Source organism: Nicotiana sylvestris, chromosome 7 (assembly GCF_000393655.2).
Source record: "Nicotiana sylvestris chromosome 7, ASM39365v2, whole genome shotgun sequence".
NCBI lineage: Eukaryota > Viridiplantae > Streptophyta > Magnoliopsida > Solanales > Solanaceae > Nicotiana > Nicotiana sylvestris.
The window spans coordinates 138863389-138886180 of NC_091063.1; the positions used below are offsets into that span (position 1 = coordinate 138863389).

Sequence of the window (22792 nt, forward strand, 5' to 3'; positions counted from 1 at the left end):
GTTTTTGGTTCATTCAAGTTTCAACCTTAGGAGACGCACTTCCTAGTTTGAGTCATTAGAGTTTTATCCCTAGGAGACGCACATCCTAGTCGAGTCTTTAGTTTTGCTCTCATCATTGCATCAATAGCATATGTGATTTACAGTTTTGCTAACAACTCACAAATCTTCCTAGGGCAAACTGGGGCAGAAAATTTTGTTGGTTTTGTTGTTTTGATTGCAGACACCCACCTGGAGAATGAGGAATTCGTTTCAGAATTATTTTGCGTTTTGGCAATCAGGCACCCACCTGGAGAAAAAGGGAATATAGTTCAAGGTTTAGCAATCAGGCGCCCACCTAGAGAATAAGGGAATACAATTCAAGTTTTGGCAATCAGGCACCCACCTGGAGAACAAGGGAATACATTTCAAGTTTTAGCAATCAGGCGCCCACCTGGAGAACAAGGGAAGTCATTTCATAATCCAATTCAAGTTAGAAGTAGCAGAAGCTCGCGGAAAGAATGCGAGTCAACAGTCCGAGATGATCAACAGAAATAATCTCAATCCAGAAAAAAAAAGAAAAAAGAAAAGAAAAGGGAAGTGAATCCAAAATGTAGAAGCTGAGACAAGAGGTGGATTGCTCAAGACATAACTAAAGTCACAAGCATGGTGTGTCCGGTTTTGATCCGAAAAGCTGAAGAAGAATGAACTAGCACCTGCAACTAGCAAGCGTCAAGGTTCAAATCTAAAGTCTGCATGAAGAACCATTCAAGACTTAAGACCAAGCTTCAGAAGACTTATAGATAGGAATCTTGTAACTCATAGTTGACAGACTTAGTTAGTCTTTTTTATTTTTTTGATTTTGATGTAATAACAGGACTGCGGACCAGAACCTCAATAGAACAACATCTCGACTGACTCTCCACCTCAGTACACTCCATCATAGTTCCTACTTCTAAACTACACGTGGCCTGATTCCTTTATAGCCAAGGATATGTAGGTAGCTCAGATACTAGGGCTCAGCCACATTCTTCTTCCTCTTAGTTTTTGGTCTCCCAAATAAGGGTCGGGTCAAAAGACATGTCTAATCGTTCTTTGTCTGAAAATACTTTGTATTTCCAGTCAAAGAGGGACAGCTGTAGACATGTAATTTTTTATCCTCCCTAAGATTACATATTTAGCATTTAAATACTTAGTTTAGTTCTAATATAGTTATTTCAACTAATTTTGACTCTTTTACATAATTTTTATTACAAAATTGCAAAATACAAAAATAGTTTCATTTTTCTCTATTTAATTAAGGTATTAGGTATTTTTAGAAAAATATTATTTTCAACCCATTTTTTATTTTTAATATAATCCTTGAAATTATCAAAAATAGTTTCATGTCATAATATAGTTGTTTTAGTTAATTAGAATTACTTTTATATTTTTATGGTATTATTTTAGAAAAAAAATTAATATTTTTAGCCAAATTGCAAGAATTATAGAATTATAAGCTTAATTTATAGCCCAATTCACCAAGGCCAATCTTTTTGGCCCAATTAACCCATTAGCCTAACCCCAAGACCTAATATATCTTCCCCTTTAATCGATCTCTTTGACTTGGACAAAGGGGGAAAAGAGGCAGATGGGCACTTGGATCCACCCAGGCCCCACCCAACCTCTCACACACATAAGCTATCAACGACACAACCAACCGCCAGCAACTCTGATCAAACCCTTCTGTCGCCGCAAAACAACCACCATACACCCGGCGACGCAGCCCTTTTCTAGTTATTCTAGGGTTTTCAGCTTCTCCAATTTTTCTGCGTCTCTCATACCTAGGTCGGTGTCGTTGCCTCCCTTCGACGTCTCTCTCAGATTGATTGAGAGGCCGTTGAGTTCGGATTTTTGGCTGTCGTTGAGGCCCGTTGTGGTTTGGTTCGCGTTTCTGCTTGAAGTTTGATTATCGTGTCTAGTTCTGGTCGCGACTGTCCCTTTGCTTCTGTCCGTGAATTGCTGAAATTATTCTAATTGAAAGTATTATTTTCAGGTTTGATCCTTTCCCTCTACTTTTGTGTTGATTTGAGTATGATGAGAGCTTGGGGTACAAAATAGAAATTGATCCGAATTTTAGCTCAGATATTGATGTGCTCTGTTATCTTCACTTGTCATTATGAGTTAATATACAACATCAGTCCAATATTATTTCCATACCATGAGAATTATTGCTAATACAATTAATTTCATAGTATAGTTATTATAAAAAGTTGACTTATAATATTCTCTTAAACATCAAAATAGTAAATACCTTATTCTGTTAATCGTTAGTGTTTGGTTAAGAATTTGTAGGATTTGGATGTTAGTTTAAGCTTCAATCTTCTTTTAGTAGTCCAGTATTCTTTAACATAGAGTCATGATTCTTTTTTTTCTAAAGTCATTCGTTGAGAGTATTTTTCCCATGGTCAGAATGGTTTTTCATTTGTGAGTGAGACTATCATGTTTTGACTGCTTTCAATACGTTTTTAGATATCCTTTGTATATTTGTGTGGATGATTTGAATGAGTTATTTCGAGTGGTTGTTGAGCCTCGGGGGAAGCCGAGTCCATTAAATAATGCTTTAGGAATTGGTTTGGTCAAATGCATGAAATGAGAAGTTAAAGTGGATCTAAAGTAGGTTTATGTTCAGCAACAGAAAGAGGTGAGGTTCTGCTTTCTTACCTGAGAATATTTACAAGTGGACATCTATATGGGCTTCATGTGATTCGAAGCCAACCACTATGTATTGAAAGAAAGTCCTATGTGTACCTATGTATACCTATTGAAAGCCAACAAGAGCCTCTTAATACTTACTTGCCTAAACCAAGCAAAAGAAATGAGCATGAAATTAACTTTTGTTTATTTTACTTTTACTACATTGTCCGCTAGGAGCATGCTTAGGCTGACCACACTCGAGTAGGCAAATCGTAGGTTGCTTCTTTTATTTTATTCGAGGCGAGAGGTCGTTTTCTTAGTTTATTATCTGGGGAATGCCCCGCAATTTTGTACATATTTTTTTATCCGGGGTATGCCATGAAGTACTTGTATTTGGAGGCCTAAAGTGGAACTCGTAGTATTTTTACTTTTATTTTTATTTTTATTTTTCTTTTACTAGGCAGGGACGATCTCGGGCCTCTTGTGTTTGTTTTTCTTTTCTATGTTTGTTTTTTATCTCAATTTGAATATCTTAAAAGCCAACTAGATCGAGTACGTACCCGTGACTTTCACGGGACTTGGGAAGTGCCTAACACCTTCTCCCCGAGTCAAATGAACCCCCTTACCCGAATCTCTGGTGCAGACTTAGTTTGGAGTCCAAAGTGTTTTAAAAGGAAAATTATTTTTAAAAATGGTGACCTGGCTCACCGAAACAAATGTCAGGTGGCGACTCTGAGTTATTTTCTTTTGAGCACAATTTTATCACTTTTTAATTAAAAACCCTTTTGAGCTTTACAAAATCTTTTATATATTTAAGAGGGTTAGTAAGGTTGTAAAAAGGGGTGTGACATAAAGTCCCCACTTTTCTGAACTTCTTAAATGATATTGTTGACTTGATTTCATAATGTTTGAAACTCAATCCTGTTTGTGAAGTTATAACCTCGGCTAGAACATCTCATGTATGTACTTGAATAAGAGTTTTGCATCCATCTTTGTTCCCAAATAGGCCTCCACTTATTCCTCATGCTCATGCATGTGCATCCAGTATCATCAGAACTTGCTAAGTTTATATGAGCCTGCTGTAATCCACTATTGGAATTAATGGAAGACCTTAACATTATCTGCTTTGCCTGAGCATTGCAATGTGCCTTAACCTTCAAATAAAGTCAGTATGAGTGTGAGATTTAGAGCTTTGTGAAAGGAAAGCAACCATATCATATGCTTAGGGTAATATTGGCCTGTCAACTAGCACAAATACCTCTGCTAATGCTATTTAAGAGACTCCTAAATGAAGCTATTAACTCATCATCTAATAACAGTCAAGTCCTAGTTTAGGGATGACACTTTACCCTTTTCTGAAGCTCACAGGGTGATACGTCCTAAATATGATCCCTGCGCAGTATCTTTTGTGTGTGTTCTTATGATCCTGCATTCATTTGGTTCTTGAATGTTTCTGTTTATCTCTCATAATCCCATACATGTTCACACTGTCTTGAAATTTCACAAAGTTCTTTTAAAATAAATTAAACCTAGCTTGTGAATTCTAAAGAGAGTCTCGTGTTGCTACTGCTTAGATATAACAGTCTGCTTTGTTCTTAATGGGATTAGTGTGGAGTTAACACTCTTAGAAAGAAGTGATCATGATTTGACAATCTGTTAAGCACTCTTAGGAGTTCTATTTGAATTTGTAAATGTATAATCTTGTTAATACCTTTTAGGAACTCTGATTATATTTTGGTGTCCCTGATAGCATCTGTAGAGGTACTAACTATGATTGTTTATTTGAATCCTTGTTAATAGTTTCAGAAGTCTCCATTAGTATTGTTAACCTGTGTGGCAAGGTTTAAGTTAAAACCAATTTGATGACTAGTCTAATTAATACATATGTGTTTGTATTCATAAACAGTTACAGACTTGAACTATGTACTTTTCTATCTTAAGATGCCTAACCCCAGATTTTTGGCTCTTCAAAAAGAGTGTCTCTACCTCTATGGATGCTTCAAGCTTATTCCTTCTGAACCTGCTTAACATGTTCATCATCCATTCAGTTTTGGAAATGTGGTATGACAATATAGGTAAACTTTCTTGTAGTCTTATATTGTTTTATTTTGGCCTCATGAGAAAGGCATATGCTTCTGTAGTGTGGCATTACTGTGGTGATAGGATTTACATTGAAAGGGCCTAATTGGCACTTAAACCTATGTGGAAGAATAAGTTGTTAATGGTTAAGGGTATTTGGGAGTAGAATTTAACTCTTGGTTGGGCTACTCTCCTTGACACAAGTATTGCCCTAGGCCTTGAGACCCTTGGGAACTTTGAAGTGTCAAGGGATTCAAAGGGAGCCCTGACCTTGAGTAGAACTCTACCCTTAGCCTCTAATCTATTGACATTCATTACTCCTTTTAGGTTTAGTATTTAATGACAATGAAAGGTTTTCAATGTAAATCACTTTACCATATGTGACCCCACATTAGTATATCCATTCATAATATTTAATTATTGTTGGTTATTATATTTGGTTTAAGTCGTTTACTTGCATATTTTATGTATAATTATAGAGTATTAGTTCTAATGACTTTCTCTCTTTCTTTTTGAACATGTGCAACCATTGGGCCTGCTGAGTTCTCAAGGAACTCAGGCCCAAACATCATACCGATGAATCTGAAAATCTGGAGTTCACTATTGTCCATTCCTGCTGATTGTTGGGCCTACCTCTTTCAGGCCCAAACCAGAGTCATTCCTCACTCCTTTACTGCTTCATTATATCCCATTATTTATATTCTCTTACATGTATATAACGCTGCTCTCATCATATTTGATTTAATGTTTTACTTTACTCTTAGAATTATATAAATAACTTAGGCAAGCCTTAAAGAATATAAGGTTAAAAGAAATACTAGATACTAACTAGTTTTCAATTTGTTAATCATGTGTTGCTCACGTTATTAGTCTTTCATATCTTACTAAATTTTCATCAAGATTTTGGAAGCCAAAATAGCTTAGCAAAAGATGGAAGTCCCTCTTTCAAAAGATAAACCAGATATGAATCGCAAGACTAGCCTTCTAAAAAAAAATCGACTCCTTTTAAAACCTAAGTACTGCTGCCCAGCAAAAATTTTCAAAATAGTTACTCAAGTCTAATATTTATGATTTCAGAGTCCAAGGTATATCTTAGGCTCACTCTCTTACAACATCTTTTAGAGTTACATGAGCATCCATTTTTTAAAAACGAAGTGTTTTATATTTTATCCCCTTTCTACATGTTTCATACACATAAACCAACTCATGTACATATTTTTAAAACTCTTTCTATTATACACCAAAGTTATTTTCCAAGACTTTTTTGTAAAAGTCATATCCTTTTAAAGACACACATCCCCTTTATTAATATCATATTCTCACATAGATATACAGTAAGTCGTACTCTTTAACATTGATTAAGAAGAATGCAAACAACTAATCCTTTAAACCTAGTCTAAGTCCTATGGAGCTACCTCAAGAAGCTTTTAAGGGATGCCTAACACCTTCCTCTTAGAAGAACAAGAACCCTTACCCAAAATCTCACCAGTTAGTAGACTACGAAAGAACTTGACTTTAGTAGTTAAATAGGTACCCTAGTATACCTTTAAATATTAGGCGGTGACTCTCTTTTATCAACAACAAAAAAATCGCAAGTTGAATACTATTTTAACTCGTGCAAAATAGGGTGCAATACTGGGTAGACTTAGGACTTTATCATGTAATATTTGAATTATTTGTACTCATTTTTTCAGCTTAATTAAGTTAATCTATAATTAAAATTGATTTGGGAATATATTAGGCCGATCTTTTATCACCTTGAGTTGATTGGCGAGACATTTGATAAACGGTAAAAGTCATGCTTACCTGATGCTTCTGTACTTGTGTTGTAAGCATGTGACTTATAATTCGATAAGTTTCTTCTTTCCAAGGGATCGGGCCGAACGCCTCGGCAGTATATTGAGATGCATCTCTGGTTCGCGCCGGTCGACCTTTGGCAGTGTACAGACCACTATGGATCAGGCCGTACGACCTCGACATAATCATATGTGATACCGCTAGCAGTTCAAATATTCATGAGATTCCCCTTTTTGTTAAGACCTGGCAGTTATATGGTATTCCTTATCCGTTTGAGATTAAAATTGATATTTCTGATTTGTTGAGATAGCATATGACATTTGAGAGAGTTATATCGTCAAAAGAAATTTTGGAGGATTATGATAGTTACCTTTTTACATCATTATTACTATTATGCTTCATATCTGTTGATTTATCATATTGATTTATTAGACCACTAGTAAGTGTCGGTGTCGATCCCTCGTCACTACTTCTCCAGGGTTAGGCTAGATACTTTCTAGGTACGCATTGATTTATGTACTCATGCAATACTTCTACACTATATGTGCAGGATCTCATAGAATCATTTGGTGATCATCTTGGCATGCAGGCGCAACAGCTGATGGGACCTTATGGTGAGTTGTTTTCCATGCTATGCACCGTAGCCCATAAAGTCTTCATCTTATTTACTTACTTTATCTTGTCTATTTTATATTCTAGACAGATGTTGTATTATTATGACACTCTTTAGTAGATGGTCATGCACTTGTGACATCGGATTTTGGGATATTCTAATTGATGTTACAGAATTGCATAACATTGTCACCTTTTGTTTTAATATCTTACTAATTATGTATGTACCCATGATTTTACATGCGCAAATTTCTTTATTTAATAAATCTCATGATTTCAAAAGTAATAAAATAAACAATTAATTTGATAGTTTACCATTGGCTTGCCTAACGGCGACGTTAGGCGCCATCACGACTTATAACGGGAATTAGGTCGTGACAGTTTGGTATCAAAGCACTAGATTCACTTAGGTCTCATGAGTCATGAGCAAGTCTAGTAGAGTCTTGCGAATCGGTATGAAGATGTCTGTACTTATCTTCGAGAGGCTACAGGACTATTCGAAGAACTTCCCTTTCTTGATTCTGTGTCGTGCTATTTGATTTCGTTGAGGCTTATGCCTTCAGTTCCTTCCTACTCATTCATACGTGATGTCAAGCATTTGATATTAGTTGGGCACGATGAGTCATGAAGTTGCTACAGATTTGGTGCAATATATTTTTCTCTACGTATATGGGCGGACTATTATCATCGCCTTGTGGAGGGGTGTTCTGTAATTTTAACCTAGTGTTAGTGTTGCCTACAGTTTTGAGGTTATGCACAGTGTATTATGATATTCATGCGTTGTTATCACGTAGTGCTTGTGTAAATGGTAGGGTTCTTACTTATGTATCGCAGTCGTAAATGACTCGAGAGGAGGATTATTCAGTTCATGGTTTAGAGATTCGATATTTAACTCCAATGGATGAGAGGAAATTGGACTATGGATGTTCAGGCTTTGGTTGACGGAGTTGCTAGATTGGATATTTTCCAATATGGTGGAATTCTTATTTGTGATATGGTGTAGCCGTCCTTGTTTGAACGCATTAAGGCTTGTCAGTATGATGGTTTTATTGGTTTGACTTTGGGGAAAGGTGTTGTGAAATGGTACCTAAGAAGCGGTTATCAAAGATGGCAGTGTGTGGCGGCTTCAGGTCAAATCGATGTTTCTAGTATTGATGGCTAGAGGAAGATGATCTTAATGAGTCTTAGAGTTGATGCCAATCTATTTGTTCAGGTGGTACGGAGATGGATCGTGATTTGGAGCGACATGAGTGGCGGCAGATGATGAGAAGAGACATGGTAGGATATGTCTCGCGGTGGTTGGACTACTAGCAGGTCAAGTACGAGCAATAGATCTCAAGTAGTTTACTTAGGATGATGGTTTAACCGGAGTGGGAGTGGTAGCGTATCACATGAATTTTTTTGTAGGACAGCCACATGCTTTGAGAAAGCCTGGGGTGATTTTGGTCATGGTGGACAAATGACTAAGTTTGTGTATTTCGTTTGAGGTGGTGGTTTATGTACTTAGGAAGCTTGAATGTGACGAAAAATGTTTCTTGGAAAGCAGAGGAATGTGAATGCTTAATTATCATTTGGGGATGCACTATAGCTTCAAGTTGTAAACGTATTGTTGGAACTTCAGTTGATGTTAATGGTAGGAACGGATTCTTACGGATGGCAGATGAGTGTGAACCTAGGAGAATTAACTAATTTCATAATGGATGTGGCTATGGCTATACCGTTGGAGGATGTCGGTATGAGGTTACATAGGTAGGCTATCTCCAGTGAGAAGGTTAGAGATTTCATGATTCTGATGAAGTTCTTATAAAGAGTTATGTCTTCTATAATGGGATGCATGTACTACAATGTGAGCTTAGATCATTTGAAGAAGATGGTACGATTGTTAGGAGGTTGAGTGTGCGATTGTAGCTGATAATTCGGGATGTGTTATGATTAATGCAACAAGAACTTATGAGAAATTTGGCTTAGTAACGGTGTGAGATCATGGTAGCGAGTAGGAAAAGTAATTGTGAGTCCTTGGATTTTGCGATGGTGGCTTAAAGCTAAGTGGGGGAGCCTACCATCGATGATTGGGTCACGTGGTTATATGCCCTTGCAGTTTCTGGTTAGCGGTATGATGGTGAATTAGTTATGACTGAGGAAGAGAACATCAGGGGTAATTCGATCAATGAAGTTGATGGATGTGAGCTATATTTTACCTTTTTGATATGTGAGGGTTGTGGAATGATTCGGATTTTATACTTCTGGTGGATGTGATGTACAAGGGAAAGGATTCATCCGGTTGCTTCATCGGAATGCTCATATGCTAATGGAGCACTAGTTGTTTAGCTAAATAATCGAGACTGAATTAGAGTTGGCGACTCTCAATAATTATTCTAGTGGATTCAAGATTTAAGGTGTGGTGCTTAATGATTTTTAGGTTCGTTATGTGGCTGAGTATAGGGTTTTGTAGTAGAGTGTAAAGGGTACTTGGATTATTTCTATGTTATCATCGGGTCTGCGGTGCGGTGTTAGAGAGATGGAAGACACAACTTCGGATTCGCAAAAGATCTAATCAGTGTAGGTGTATCAGTTGGAGATACTATTGAGTACATAGGAGGGCATAATATGGCTTATAGGTATTGAGGCGAAGTGGTCTCATGATTTGGGTCCCTCAAGCTGAATGTTGATTGAGCTCCATTATGTGTTTGAATAGAGATATTACTTTGAAGGCAAGTAGAGAGTAAATTGGAAGAAGTTGAGTCAGTTAGTAATGGTTTGAATCAACAGGGTTGTGAAAATGATCAGTTCATATGGTGTGTTAAGGCTATATAGGTGATTCGTGATTGTACGTGCAGTCTTGACAACCATCGTGAATTGATTGATTTAGAGGTATTTGATTTTGATGGTTTGGTTATATGTAAATGGATACTAGAAAGGTTATGGAGGTTCAGACCACGACTTGAGTTCCGTGTCTTTTGTGGTTATGAGAAGTTGGTGTGTGTTGAGATTTGTCTTCTAAAATGAGTTAAGTGAAAGGCTTCTAGCCGATGAAGTGTTTATTCTACTAGTGGTTCAGGAGTTATGATGAAATTTTTGTTTGCGTAGCATCATGTTAGGAGCAGTGAGCGGTATGGAAATTGGAAGTTGAGGATCAAGGTTGCGGTTCAGTTTTGATAATAACGTCACAAGCTCGGATGAGCAGGGAAGGATTTCAGATGTTTAGAGCATGTGGCACTATTTTCAGGCAGTCTGAGGATGGTTTGTTTTGTGGAAGAGGTGTTGTGTATCGACTTGCGGGTTCATGATTTGCATTACAAAAATAGCATGATCGATGGCCATGGATGTATAGATTTTACTACCTAGTGTGGAAGGTTGTGGGAGTATATCCTACGGGAAGATCATATAATTTTGATGTGTTGGTCATTTAAGTGTTAGAGATTGAAATCAGATATGAGGATTTCGGTGTTGCCGCTAATGGGAGAGTTTATGCCTGAGAGGCACTCTATTCTTTGGTTGTGGATTGTGGGAGTTTGTTCTGGATTGGACGACTACTCGTATGTGTCATGAATAGGGTCATTGTGGATCTTTGGAGGGTTATTGGCCCATTTTGGGATGATCGAAATCGGCTTGAGTTCCATTGGTTTGCTTAATGTGAATGTATATTTTATATCAGATCAGGTATACTGGGTCAGTGTAGCATTGCTTATGGATGATTCTTCGGGAGTAGTGGATGATGTTTCAAGTGTTGTCTAATTCAGGTACTACTCTATTATGCCATGTGGGTTGTGAGACAGCTTGATTATTTGCACATGTGTTGTGATCCCGAGTATCTTGTGGTGTTATATGAGCAGGATGGCTCTCGAGATGCAGGTCATTTATTACACCTTAGTCGTGCTTGGATTTTTGTAGCACATGTCGTTATCCGTCTCCCTAGGGTTGTCTTTATGCACTTGGCGTGTTTGTGGTCGATATTCTGACATTTCGTGGGTATGAGCATTATAGCTTGATGGGTATTTCCTTATTGATTGTTATGTGTGGATCTGGTGGCACGTCGCCATGGGCATGATGTTTGGATCGGGTTGCATGTCGCAACAATATCATAGTTAGATCGGGTTGCATGCCGCAACGGTATCATTTTTGGATCGGGTTGCATGCTGCAACAGTGACATGTGTGGATCAGGTTGAACACCACAACAGTGAGACGTTGAGTACGGTTTCTTATACTTATTTTGAGGGCCTTGTTTCTCATCTATGAGATAGGTTTATGGAATCCGTTTGGCCATTTTATTTGTTACGCGGGCTGGATAGATCTTTGCCAGAGTTCGTTCTTCCTTATGGGTCATATTCGAGTTGTAGCTTGTTGGTGCATCGATGTTTCGTATGAGATTTTAGGTGGTTTCTTATGTGGCTTGTCGGTCGAGTATCTTGTACTGGGTAAGATGAGGTTGTCAAGCCTGGAATCAGTGGAATCAGATTTATATAATGCATATTAGAGGGAAAATGTCATATTCAGTTCAGAATGAGGCAAGGGTTCTTGTTGAGCAGAGGAATTTAAGGAATTATTAATTTGGCACGTGGTTATGGATTTCTACACATCTCGTTCATTATTGCAGTATTACGAGTGTCGGAACTGGACTTATATGTGTAATGATATATATTACGGACATCAGATTCGTGAAGTTGCATCTATGGTGGTTGGAGGATGTTATATGTGGCATACGAATTATGCGGTGCAATGTGTGATTACAACATAGGTGGATGATCATGTTTTGGGTTCAGCGTGTTGAGATTGATATGGTGTCCGTATAGTAGAATCAGGTCTCGCAAAGATTCCGGATGTTGGAATTTGGTTCTAAGGCTTGTGGGATAAGGTAGCAGGAAGGATCTTCAGTCTAGCTTGAGCTAATGTGCTCACATGGGTTGTGGTGGAACGAGCAGGTGCACGAGGTGTTAAACAGCAATTTTGGGCAACTCCAAAACAGTTCTTGGCACGTTCGAGGACGAACGTATGTATAAGTAGGGAGAATGTAATGACCTGACTGGCCGTTTTGACTTCTAGCGCGTTGTTCCACGGTTTGAGGCATTGGGTAGCTTCACTTTATGTGTTTATGTTAGCGGAAACGTAAAAGAAAGAACACAAGATTTAACGTGGTTCGGATCAAAATAATCCTACGTCCACCAGAGAACAATTGCCCTTTTAATATTAACAAAGGAAGGGGAGATTTCCCAATTACACTTAAGAGAATTTCTCTCTTAACTCTCTACTCACTACAATGTATTGTATTATTTTGGGATGATTTCTACAAGTGAAGGAGTGCATCTATTTATAGAGGTAAAGACCTCCTCTTGATGTCATTGGTGACATCAAACTACCTCCTCTTGATGTCATGGGTGACATCAAAGGAGGAAGCTTCCTCCTAGCATCCACACCAACTCTTTCCACCAACTCTTCCAATTGGCATGCCATTGTTGACTAAACATAAACCAACATTTTCAGCATGCCATTGTTAACTAAACATAAACCAACATTTTCAATCTCCACCTTGGTTTGCGTTTCGAGCGTGTGAACAACTCTGGCCAAAACTTCTAAGCTTACTGGGCAACCCCGTTGTAAGAAACAAGAAGAATCAAACCATTGTTGAACATACCACCTCCACCTAGCAACTGTTCTCTTCGGAGTTGCATCAGTTGATGCACACCCCCGCCAAGTCCTTGCAGTGTGCAAACTTAGCGAGCGGGACTATCTTGGTCAACATGTCTGCAGCATTATCATCTGTGATAACCTTCACGACCTTGATAGTTCCCTCATCAATAACATCTCGAATAAAATGAAATCTGACATCAATGTGTTTAGTGCGCTCATGAAATCTCTGATTTTTCATTAGATGAATAGCACTCTGACTATCACATCTAAGAGTTGATTCCAGCTGAACCAAACTCAATTCCGCTACTAAACTTTTCAACCAGATAGCTTCCTTTACCGCCTCCGCTGCTGCCATGTATTCTGCTTCTGTCGTAGACAAAGCGACAATCGACTGCAAAGTCGACTTCCAACTGACGGCACTGCCAACGAGGGTAAAGATGTATCCAGTTGTGGACCTTCTTCTGTCAAGATCTCCTGCATAGTCAGAATCCACATAACCGAGAATTGAAATACCTGTACCACTTTTTCGAAAGGTAAGACCAACACCAGAAGCTCCTTTGAGATATCTCAATATCCACTTGACAGCTTCCCAATGCCTCTTTCCTGGGTTGGACATGTATCTACTTACCACACTTACAGATTGAGCAATATCTGGACGTGTGCATACCATAGCATACATAATACTACCAACTGCACTGGCATAAGGAATCTTTGACATATGCTCCACCTCATCCTCGGACTGAGGCATTTGTGACTCTGAAAGTTTAAAATGAGGAGCTAATGGTGTACTTACAGGCTTGCACGTTTGCATATTGAATCTCTCGAGAACCCTTTCAATATACCTCTTCTGAGAAAGATGTACAACATCGTCTTCTCTTGAAATCTCCATACCAAGGATTTTCTTTGCAGCTCCTAAATCCTTCATGTCAAATTCCTTACTCAATAGTTTCTTCAAAGCATTTATCTCTGTAATGTTGTTAGCAGCAATAAGCATATCATCAACATACAACAGTAAATAAATCATTGAGTTACCAGACATCTTCTTGTGATACACACAACTATCAAATGCACTCCTTGAGAATTCATGTGTAGTCATGAATGCATCAAACCTCTTGTACCACTGTCTAGGGGATTGCTTCAAACCATACAAAGACTTCTTTAGTTGGCATACGTGATCTTCTTTTCCCTCAGCTAGGAAACCTTCAGGTTGATCCATATAGATTGTCTCTTCTAGATCACCGTGTAAGAAAGCAGTTTTGACATCAAGCTGTTGAAGCTCCAAGTCAAATTGTGCAACCAATGCTAGTAGCACGCGAATTGAGCTATGCTTCACGACCGGAGAGAAAATCTCATTGTAGTCAATTCCCTCCTTTTGGCTGAAACCTTTTGCAACCAATCTCGCCTTGAACCTAGCATCTTCCACTTCAGGAATTCCCTCTTTCTTTCGGTAGACCCACTTGCATCCAACTGTCCTCTTCCCCTTTTGTCTTTTCACTAAGACCCATGTCTGATTCTTGTGAAGAGACTCCATCTCTTCAGTCATGGCTAACCGCCATTGTGCGGCATCCTTGCAAGAAGTTGCTTCAATATACGAGGAGGGCTCCAGATCTTTAATCTCTTCTTGTGCAGCTACGAACGCATATGCAATCAAGTTTGCTTGATTTATAAGGCGTTCCGGTTCTCGTGTCTGCCTCTTCTCCCTCCCCTTCGCAATTGTGTATGGTTCATTGACAGCAAGTTCTTCAACGCCTACATCTTCTGACTCATCTTTAACCTGAGTCTCTTGATCCTTTTCCTTGGCAAGCTCCACCGGAAGCTCCACCTGCTCGTTGTTCTTGTTTCCTGAAAACTCCACGGAAACTTTACGGGGATCAAGTATAGAGGATTCATCGAAGGTGACATCTCTACTAACTATAAATTTGAGTAAAGACAAACACCAAAGTTTGTACCCTTTTACTCCATCCACATACCCTACGAATATGGCCTTCTTAGCCCTTGGTTCAAGCTTTCCTTCATTAACGTGATAATAAGCTGGACACCCAAATACTCGTAAGTATGAATAGTTAGAGGGTTCACCTGACCATACCTCATTCGGAGTCTTAAAGTCAATTGCCGATGCTGGAGATCGATTGACAATATGAGCAGCAGTGTGAACTGCTTCAGCCCAAAATACTTTGGACATTTTGGCTTGTAGGAGCATACAACGAGCCTTTTCAAGAAGAGTTCTGTTCATTCTCTCGGCAACTCCATTCTGCTGTGGGGTATGCCTGACAGTCCTATGTCTTGAGATCCCATGAACCTTGCAGAATTCATTAAACTCTTCATTGCAAAACTCCAAGCCATTGTCTGTGCGAAGATACTTGATTTTCCGCTCCATTTGATTTTCAACCAAAATCTTCCACTCTTTAAATGCTTCAAAAGCATCACTTTTTGCCTTCAAAAAATACACCCAAACCTTTCGTGAGAAATCATCAATAAAAATGAGAAGATACCTCTTTCCGCCCTTCGATGGAAGTTTAGAAGGACCCCATAAATCTGAATGGATGTAGTCTAGCACTCCTCTTGTCTTGTGTTTGCCAGTGCTGAAGCTGACCTTCTTCTGCTTCCCTAGAACGCAGTGCTCACAGAAGTCAAGCGTGCTGATCTTCTCACCTTCCAAAAGTTTACGATTGCTCAACATCTCCAGTCCACGTGCGCTCATATGACCCAGTCTCATGTGCCATAGTCTTGCCTTGTCATCATTAGATAACTGCACTGTAGATGCATTTGCAGAGCCAACAATGGTGCTTCCGGCCAATGTGTAAAGGCCGTTCTCCAGCTTGCCTTTCAGCATGACTAAAGAACCTTTAGTCACCTTCATAGTTCCTGCTTCGCTCATGTACCTGTAGCCTTGTTCATCCAGAGTACCCAAGGAGATCAAATTCTTCTTCAGATCAGGAACATGACGGACTTGTGTAATAGTCCTCACGATTCCATCATGGCAGCGAACCCGAACTGAGCCAATGCCAACTATTGCACAAGTTGCATTATTGCCCATTACTACGGTTCCTCCACTTTTCTCGTAGCTGCTAAACCAGTCTTTTCGGAACGTCATATGCAGAGTACAAGCAGAGTCTAACACCCATTTGTTTTCATAACTACTATTATTATTACACGATGTTGTTAGTACATAATCATTATCAAAATTATGTACCTGTTCAACTGTAGATGCACTCGCCTTTTCCTTGGACTTTGACATTGGGCAATCTCGTTCAAAGTGCCCCTTCTTGCCACAACCCCAACACTCTGTATTCTTCTTGTTCACACGAGACTTTGATCTGTGCTTTGATTTGGTCTTTCCCTGTTGGCTAGTCCGGCCTCTTACAAAGAGGCCACTTGCCTGGTCATCTCTATCTCCTTCAATGTGCCTCCGCACATCACTAGAGTTAAGTGCCTGCCGCACTTGCTCAAGCTTGATAGGCTCCTTGCTATACATCATTGAATTCTCAATATCACGATATCCTGAAGTCAATGAAAATAGCAAAGCACATGCAAGCGTCTCCTCCTCCCTTTTAATTCCTGCAATCTGTAAGTCCATGACAAGTTTATTAAACGCATCTAAATGATCTTGTAACGAAGTACCTGACCCCATCTTAAATGTGTGAAGACGCCGTTGTAACAACATTCTTGTTGTCACTGATCGGTCTTGGTATAGCCCTTCTAGCTTTTCCCACAACTGTTTGGCCGTCTCTTCGGTACCCGTACTCACTTCACAAAGCACGTTAGGTGCAAGGGATAGTTGGATTGCACTCAATGCATCCCCTTCAATCTTCTCCTTGTCGGGAGCTGATATATCCGTAGGATACTTTCCGTCAATAGCATGGATTGAACCTTCCCTCCGCAGTAACGCCATCATCTGGATCTTCCAGATATTGAAGTTGTTGCGTCCATTGAATCTATCAATTTCAAACTTCATGGAACTCATATTTGCTTGTTCTTTCTCCTTGGATCGTTAAAGAATCCTGTCGCTCTGATACCAATTGTTAGCGGAAACGTAAAAGAAAGAACACAAGATTTAACGTGGTTCGGATCAAAATAATCCTACGTCCACCAGAGAACAATTGCCCTTTTAATATTAACAAAGGAAGGGGAGATTTCCCAATTACACTTAAGAGAATTTCTCTCTTAACTCTCTACTCACTACAATGTATTGTATTATTTTGGGATGATTTCTACAAGTGAAGGAGTGCATCTATTTATAGAGGTAAAGACCTCCTCTTGATGTCATTGGTGACATCAAACTACCTCCTCTTGATGTCATGGGTGACATCAAAGGAGGAAGCTTCCTCCTAGCATCCACACCAACTCTTTCCACCAACTCTTCCAATTGGCATGTCATTGTTGACTAAACATAAACCAACATTTTCAGCATGCCATTGTTAACTAAACATAAACCAACATTTTCATTTTATGACTTGTATGCATAGTCGGAATTGAATTTCGGGAAGTTTGGAGTTGATTCGGAAGGAAAATTCTCAATTTGGAAGCTTTAAGTTGGAAGAGTTGACAAAGGCTTGAGTTTTGAATAAACAGCCTTGGAATCGGGATTAGAAGGTTCCAATAGGTTCATATGATGATTTAAGACTTGGACATAAGTTCGGGTTGATCGAATGGTCCGGGAGCGTTTCGGCACTTATTGTGGAAAATCGGCATTTTGAAGGTTTTAGAATTTCCAAAGTTTGAGTTGAAGTGGACTTTTGTGTTATCGATGTCTGTTTGGTATTCCGAGCCTTGGAATAGGTTTGTATTGTGATTTGTGACTTGTATGTAAAATTTGGCGTCATTCCGAAATATTCAGATATGATTTGGACGCGTTCATCGAAGTTTGAAAGTTGAAACAAGGATTTTGATCGTCGATTCGTGACTTTGATGTTATTCGTGGAATTTTGAGCCTTTGGATAAGTTTAATAAGGTATTGGGACTTGTTGGTGTGATTGGACGGGGTCCCGGGGGCCTCAGTTGTGTTTCGGGGTGGTTTTGGACCACTTTTCCTTGTTTTGCTGAGGCTAGTGCTGGTGTCTGGTGTTGTTCTTTGCGAACTCGAAGGTATGAACACATTTGCGAAGAAGGAATTTTTGGCTGCTGAAAAATGTGCATCGCGGACGCGAAAAGGGACCGCGAACGCAGAGCTGAGGTTGAGGTGCCCTTCGCGAACGCGACAGGGTGTCGCTAACGCGAAGAAGGATGGGGAGTTGAGCCTGGAGGCGTTAAGCCTACAAGAACGCGCTTCAATGGCTGCGAACGCGAAGCAATGGGGACCTGGAGGCATCACGAATGTAACCGTACGGTCACGAACGCAACCGTGCTGTCGCGAACACAAAGAAGGAATTTTGGTAGGTATTTTTGGCCTTCGCGATCGCGAAGAGGAAAGACCTAGGCAGATTCGATTTTTATGCGGGGTTTTGGCTCATTTTTCACTTGGTTGGGCGATGACGAGCACAAAACAACACACTTAAATATGGTCGCTAGTCGAATATAGTATAATATAATATCGTATCCACATGGATTGGATTCAAACAGGGTTCTTGTAGTTTCTAGCTTAATTGCTATCCAAGATGATCGACAATTAAAATTTATATGATTACGAACTAAAATTAATTAAGAATCTAGAGCTATTGACTAGTGATAATTGCAACAATGAGTAAGCAACGAAGGTTATCAGTGGGAGAAAATAGGGTTTTGATATGATAGGTGCAAGATAATTGTTTGGGATCTAACTCTAGATAATTCACTTCTAATATTCAATTGAGTCTCTCGAATTCACTCAATTATTTCAAACATTTAGCAGAAACGCCTCTCTCGATTAAGTCTCAACCTCACAAGATGAACCAATTAAGCTCTATGAAGATATGCAAAAATTCATAGTAGATTAGTATTTAGGAGAACCTCTCTCGATTATCCTCCTAATTAGGTTTAATCAATGATGCAACTAGCCTCTTTCGATTACTAAGAAGAATTAATGAATTCAACAAACAAAATAATACAAAGATATCACAAGTTATGTTTCTCTCGATTACATGAACAAGTGAATATAGATGAAACAATTATATCATCCAAAAATGCTTCAATACATAAAACTAGAGTTATGAAACAAAGATCAATATACCAAATCCATCAAACCCTAAAGGGAATTACTCATAGATATGGAGCAATTCATCACAAATATGTTTAAAGTATAGGAAAACATAAAAACGATCCAAACTCGGGTCTTGAGTGAGGATTGAATGACGAAATCCTTGTGCTTTTGCTTCTCCCACTCCTTCTTAGTCTCCTTAGGTCTAAAATATGTTAAAAGTCCAGAAAATAACGCTTTTTCATGTATTTATACCAAGTAGGTTCGGGCCCAGACGAAAAAACCTTCTCCTAGCCAAAATATGACATTGGCTCTATAAAAATTGCACAGGCGTGCTGCATAGGGTGACGCGCCATGCGGGGAACTAGTGGGGATTATCAGGGGCTTTCACAATTCATCAGGCAGCAAAAATGCACTGCTACATCGTAGTATGCCTCGCATAGTGCGTCGCACTAATGCAAATTTCTCAGAGTACGACTCAAATCTTGCGTTTTGACGTCCAAACTTGGTCCTCGACCCTCGAACACGATCCTGGCTTAATTGCTTAAACTTCAAAGCGCCAATTAGCTTGAATTAGCTCCACAATATCTACATAGCTCGGAATCACTCCTATAAAGCATAAAACACACAATAAGTACAAAACACTAACAATTAAAGCTCAAACACAATTAAAGTGCAGTGAATTAGAGTGCAATAAGTGACTAAAATATGATATTATAGCCCACCATCAGGCAATTTTCTGGAGCTCTTGAAGAGGATATTTCATCATCTATCATGAGGTAAGTTATTCCCACTTGTTGAAAGTTAAATACATGAGTTATATATGGATTTAAATATGGAAATTTATAGAAATTGTTTGATTTTGAAGAAAATCTAGAATTTGATATTTTTGGATTTTGACCATGAAATTGGACATGGAATTGAGTAAATTATATATTTGAATTTGTGGTGTTATGGGTAATATTTATCTTCGAAAATATTCGGAATCTGGGCATGTGGGCCCAAGGATTGACTTTTTGAGCGAAGTTGAAAAATATTATAAAGTGATTAATTATGAGTGTTGGAGTATATTTTTTATTGGTTTGCATGATTGTTTGACTAGTTTCGTATCGATGGGCATTGGTTTGAGGATTTAGAGAGGCGTTGGAGCCGGTTATGGAACTTCGGAGCAAGGTAAACCTCATGTCTAAGAATCAGACAAAACCGAGCTTGGATGGAACTAAACAAGATTTGGCGAACGAATACAAAGTTTTCTTGAGGAGGAATTTACCCCGTAGGATTAAAATTGTTATGTGCTACTACTTGTGGGTGCTACGTACGTACGAGGTGACGAGAGTTCGTACAAAGCTAAAAGCATGTTTATGTACGGGTAGAATTAGGATTTTATCATGTAATATTTGGATTATTTGAACTCATTTTGCTAGCTTAATTAAGTGAATCTATAATTGAAATTGATTTGGAAATATATTAGGCTGATCTTTATCACCATGAGTTGTTTGGCGAGATATTTGATAAACGGTAAAAGTCATGTTTACTTTATGCTCATGTACCTGTGTTATAAGCACGTGACTCGTAATTCGATAAGTTTCTTCCTTTCCTGTGGATCAGATCGAACGCCTCAACAGTATATTGAGATGCATCTATGGTTCGCGTTGGTCGACCCTCAACAGTCTACACATCACTTTGGATCGGGCTGTATGACATCAGCATAATCGTGTGTGATACCGCCAGCAGTTCGGATATTCATGAGATTTACCTTTTTGTTGAGACCTAGCATTTATATGGTATTCCTTATCCGTTTGAGACTACACTTGATATTTTTGATCTGTTAAGATAACATATGAAATTTAAGAGATTTATATTGTCAAAAGAAATGTTGGAGGATTATGATAGTTACAGTTTTTACCTCATTATTATTGTTGTGCTTCATATCTATTTATGATTTATCATATTGATTTATTAGACCACTAGTAAGTGTCGATGTCGACCCCTCATCACTACGTCTTTGGGGTTAGACTAGATACTTACTGGATACGCATTGATTTATGTACTCATGCTACGCTTCTGTACTATATGAACAGGATTTGACAGGTTCATTTGGTGGTCATCTTGGCGCGTAGGCGCAACAGCTAAGGGGACCTTATGGTACGCTACATACTGTGCTACCCACCGCAGCACACAAAGTCTCCATCTTATTTACTTACTTTATCCTGTTTATTTTATATTCCAGACAGATGTTGTATTATTGTTTCACTCTTTAGTAAACGCTCAAGTACTTGTGACACCGGGTTTTGGGATAGTCTAGTTGATGTTACGGAAGTGCATATCACCTTTTGTTTTTATATCCTACTAATTCTGTATGTACCCATGATTTTAAATGCACAAATTTTTATTAAATAAATCTCATGATTTCCAAAGTAATAAATTGAACAATTAATTTGATCGTTCATCGTTAACTTGCCTAACGGCGATGTTGGGCACCATCACGACCTATAGTGGGAATTGGGTCATGACAGTCGTAATGTATTATTCACCATATTTTTTGTTTACCTCTAAAATGGTATAGTTGAATTCATAGCGTGGTTTATAGACAAGTGAATGATTTGACTCAAAAATATTAAATAAATAAGAATAAAAATAAAATTATGAAATGAAATTCAAGGAAATACAAGCATGGCTATGAATTTAGCCTCCCCGGTGGCAAAAGTGAGAAGAATATTCAAAAATAAAGATTGAGCATAATGTTATAAAATGAGAACAGAATGTAGCTTTTGTGTCCAGAATATTTCGTGTCTACCATGGACGTTAAATCTCCTATTTATAGCTCTATTTAGGGAGAAAAGATCCTCAAATCAAGCTCCTCTTGAATAAGAATAAAACCTTCATTGATGGCTGCATAACGGTTGTCTATAAATGCAGATATTCTTTGTAATGACTGCTCATTGAATGTTACTCGATGTCGATACTTTGAACCTTTGTTGTAGGTTACTCTGTCTTCGGGACTAATCTAGCACTGGTCACATGCTTGCAACCGGTATTGACTATTTGATGACTCACATCCTACTTGTCTTCAGCTCTACGTGTCATCTCTTCGTTCGTCCAACTGTCACTAACCAATTTTACCGTATACATGTCGCACCTCCTTTTTTACCTACACCCCCGGAAAGGTATATATAGGAGTTTTTCCAATTAAAGGACAATCGAAACGAGATTATTTATATTAAGAAATTTAGAGTCGCCACTTGGGATAATTTTATGGTGTCCCAAGTCACCGGTTCAAATCCCGAATCGAGGAAAAGATTGACTCTGTATTACAGTCCGCGAACCAGAAATCCGGGTAAGGAATTTTGTTAACCCGGGAGAAGATGTTAGGCATTCCCGAGTTCCGTGGTTCTAGCACAGTCGCTCAACTGTTATATTCGGCTTAATTATCTGATTTTAAACAACTATGAACCTCTATGCAAATTTTAACTTTTAACCGCTTTTAATTAATTTTTAAGAATATTGCAACACTGTTAAAACATGTCTCGAACCACGTCACATAAATGCACCCGTGGTCTTCGACATATTTTAACATTGTGGAGATTTTGGATTTGGGTCACATAAATGCGCACCCGAGTTTAGGAAGGTAAATTATTTAACATAACGCGCCTAAAGCAATTACGCGATTTTGGATTATTTTCCTAATATTTGAGATTATTGGGAAGGCCATGGTTATGGGAGTTCTTGTGGGAAATCATACTAATTTTCATTTCTAATTTTATGGAATTGACCAAGCATTTAAGAATAGATATGACACCAAATTTCTAGCATAAACTTCAAAACATGATAAGAAAAGATCGCTCTATCTAAACTGGAATTGGTCACACTTATACAAACAAACCTATTCACATTAAGAACAAGAATACATTTGA

At 38.6% G+C, this 22792-nt stretch overlaps 1 long non-coding RNA gene across 5 annotated transcripts; it reads left to right on the plus strand.

Moving 5' to 3' along the window:
• The first annotated feature begins 1578 nt into the window (after positions 1-1578).
• Positions 1579-21279, plus strand: LOC104220481 (uncharacterized). Of its 5 annotated transcripts, XR_011401161.1 has the most exons (5): positions 1589-2011; positions 4628-4727; positions 7079-7142; positions 20487-20662; positions 20960-21279. It is a non-coding gene; the product is annotated as an uncharacterized lncRNA (long non-coding RNA). The 5 variants fall into 5 exon arrangements; XR_011401162.1 differs by lacking the exon at positions 20487-20662; XR_011401163.1 differs by lacking the exons at positions 20487-20662; positions 20960-21279 and adding an exon at positions 19981-20480.
• Positions 21280-22792: the final 1513 nt, after the last annotated feature.